Genomic DNA, 3,707 nt, shown 5'->3' with positions numbered 1-3,707 from the left:
AGCACCTTCCATCTCTTGGCCACTGCCTCTGAATGACAGAACTCCCACTAAGATCTTTGACAAAAATTGAATCAGAGGATGGAATACAATTCTGGTGCAGATAGCAACAAAAATCCAGCATCTTGGAAAGGAAGGCAGGGTTGAGAAAAAAAGCCCAAAAACTCTTATAAATATCATGAGAGCTTTAAATGTTCAGATAAATAGACATGTCATCAATCCTTAGCATCTCCTCCAAAGAACCACAAAGAATAGTATAATAAATGCTGGTAATAAATTATATTAATAAAAAGAAAAGTGTAATACTTTCAGTGAGCATTTTGGAGAGCTGCAGGACTGAAATGACCCTTTTGCAATGTTGGAAAGTTTTCTAAAAAGAAATGTGTAAGTCTCATAAGCAGAGAGCTTAACTCCCAGCATTACAGAAGTCAGTGGGAGTTCTGCCACTGACTTAACAGATCATATTTTTCTGAGTGACTGGAAGGGAGGAGAGCATGCAGCAGAGTTCACATTTGGAAGAAATGATAGGAGTGTTGAATTTGCTGGAAGATGTCCTGGAAGAGTAAGGTTGCAAACATGAAGCATATGTGAAATTTGAATCAAAGTGGCTCCTCACGTGCATAAAGCCAAGCCCAGCACCAAGTGCTCATGGAATTGGGATATTGAATGTTCTTAAAGAGAGGTCATATGTGGATGTCTGCTTGGAGGACACCCCATAACCACATCTGTCACTTCTTATATTTCATTAAGAGACAGCTATTGCATTCATCTTGGTATTAATAATAAACCATAACAGAATCTTTTTCTTTTTTTCTATTTCAACTTTTTGGGTTCTTTCTCTTCATTGAACTTCTCTACGTCCCCCTCTGGATGTTAGAATCTTTACATTAAAAATGAGAATTCAATAATTATTATGGTAAGTTAATTTAAAGCACAGAAATTCTTCTTACATCATGATTTGTGGCAAAAAGTTGTAAAAATTTCTATCATTTAAATCTTTGCTTTACTGGTACCACGACCTTGTGAAAGTACCTGTTTTTATTTTAAAATGCATTGAAGCTTCTTCCCTCAAAATTACAAAACTTCAAAACAAGTATTCCTAGAGTACAACCAAATGCACTCTTTCTGCAGTACCTTTTCAAGACAGATATTAAAAACAAATTAAAAGAGGATGAAGTATACCAGTAGAGATTGTCCTGTGCTAGTTCTAAAAACTGAAGCAATCACACAAAATAACAGATGTCTAAAAAACGAAACATAAATAACATATATTTTTTCCATTTCCAGAGCTAGTTTATGTTTTTAAGGAAAGTCACAAGTGACAAAGTCTCCCAAACTTCCAAGAGGAATTATCTGAATATAAGCCAATATTAGTTATACCAATTTCAGCCAATTTCAGTCTTGGGAAGTGGGAGAAGTCAATCAAAGCAAAGTAATTCTGTGGCAGTCACTGAAGTATGTGCCTGACTCTAAGAACTGGGGTTCAGTGTATGTTTCAGGTCCATGGGATCAGCTGCATGCCAAGAACCTCAATTTCAGCAAGTACTGCCCATGTGCCTGCCATAAATATTGCTTTGGTTCTGCTGCTATGCATCAGAACAGCTGCAGGTGTTTAGAACTGCATGGGAGATGTGGTGAACACACACACACAGAAAAACGCGCACTTCCCCCCATTTAAGGAAACAAAAATACCCTTAAAACGTCCAATGCTGTATCAGCAACAATACGTGCCAGCCAGCACTATTGCTTTTTTATCACAGCTGCACTTTTATCATGTTTGAGCACTGCCTCTCCCCATCACAGCACTCCTCCTGCTGTTTACCCCTTTGCCCTATCTTCGAATTCCCTCCGTGTAAGTGTAATAAATGAGTAATGCGAGTGGTATTTCAGCCAGCGAAACCAGCAATCACTCCCCGGTGCTGGCATTTCACCTTTGACTCAGCCGCCTGGAATGCTGCCAGATCCGAGCTGCCCGGTTCCCAGGCTGCCGCCCCCGGGGGCGGCCGGGCAGGGGACAGGTAGGGGACATGTCACCGCTGACATCACCCGGGACGCCGAGCACGCTGCTGGCTATTACCCAGCGTTATCGGTTTCAGTGGTGCTACAGACTGGGCCACGACACTTCTTGGTAACACTGAGAGTCCTCACCACATTTTCTAACTTTTGCAAAAAGCGCTAAATCTTCCATTTCTCCCATCTCCTCCCTCCCCCTGCCGAGTTATGTCACTGGCCAAGTGACACAGGAGCCGGCGTGTAACAATTGACATCCTATTCAGATGGTCTGAAGAGGGTCTTTATGCAAAGGAAAAAACCCCAAAGTAAAATGTTCTGCAAGATTGTTTCAGACATTCAGTTTATCTCTGTTTCTTTGGAATGCTATTTGCAGAAAAGGCTGAATCTACAAAGCTCCTCCAAGTGCTAGCCTTGCTAACTCCCGTGATTTTATCAGGAGTCTTGTGATACTTGTCCTGCTAAAGCCTTGCTGCAGCATGGAAAATATTAGAGAACCCAGCATTCCATGATTAAACAAATCAAAGTCAGGCTTCACTTCTGGGGAGAAAACTCACAATACATAGACCCTACAGCTCAAAAAGCTGAATTCATCAATTTGTGTGGGAGAAGTTTGAGGCAACTTAAGAGATTTATGTTTGCTACTGGCATTTTAGCACATACCCTGGTTCGTGGCTCTAGTATTCACGATGGTCCTGCTATACAGGCATAGGGCAGCAGCAGAACCCAGATCCAGATAGATTTAAAATGTCAGATGTCCCCAAGCCTGGTTTGGGCCTCACAAATGCTGTAAAGCTGTCTGTCAGCAGAACAAGGAGGACAAAGCCCAGTCCAGCTCACAGGCACGAAACAGCTCAGCAATCGCTCGCTTCCCCATGTGATAGGCAAGATGGGAGAAGGAAACACAGTCTGGTGTTGTATCACTCACCCCCTTATCCGAGAAGGAGGAGGACTGGCAGCTTGCCAGGACCTTTCACTCTATTCTTTTTTATGCTGTGCATGCAGAAAAGAAAAAGTAGGAATCTGGCCCCTCAGGTTTTGATTGCTGGTAAGTTATCCATAGTGCCTAGTGAAAGGCATGCCTTAAAGGACGTCAACAATGGCACCTACTATTTTGTTTTGCAAAGGACTTCATCCTGTCCCCCCTCCCCCTCTTCCCCACTCACACTCAGACTTCTGGGATTTTTCTGCTCCTATCGTTGTTTTCATTAATGATACAAGAATGGATTCAGCCTCATTTTCAAAACAATTGTTAAACAGTACAGAAACAGACTTATTTTCCTAAAAGTCTTTCACTAGCATTCTGTTTTTTAAAAAAAACAGTAAAGAAATGTTGAGAGAGAGAGAAACACCTCTATCCCACAGCAGGGAGAGGTTTTCAGTCCTTGGAGGCCCCTGGAGAACTTTGAACACATTTACTAATATCAAAGCAGGGCAATAGCTTTTCGATGACATCATCTTCCCACTCCCTGTAACTGAGAACTCACCGTTCCCTGAACTAGATAGTCAGGAGGTTTGAGTGCCAAAGGCCTTACACCACAGTTTCACCTACAAGTATTACAATTTTCAGGCAGCCAGTGGCTGACCTGCTGCACCTGAAATAATCTGCTGGTGGCAAAGTTTTTTAGTGTCTATACATCAGTACTAAAATGTTACCCATGTCAAACTGCAAGGGTTATTTTAAGACAGCCTTGGAAAGC

The sequence above is a fragment of the Agelaius tricolor genome, unplaced genomic scaffold, assembly GCF_023055355.1.
Source record: "Agelaius tricolor isolate 1412-34295 unplaced genomic scaffold, bAgeTri1.0.p SCAF_6, whole genome shotgun sequence".
Lineage (NCBI taxonomy): Eukaryota > Metazoa > Chordata > Aves > Passeriformes > Icteridae > Agelaius > Agelaius tricolor.
This window is presented reverse-complemented; position numbering follows the sequence as displayed.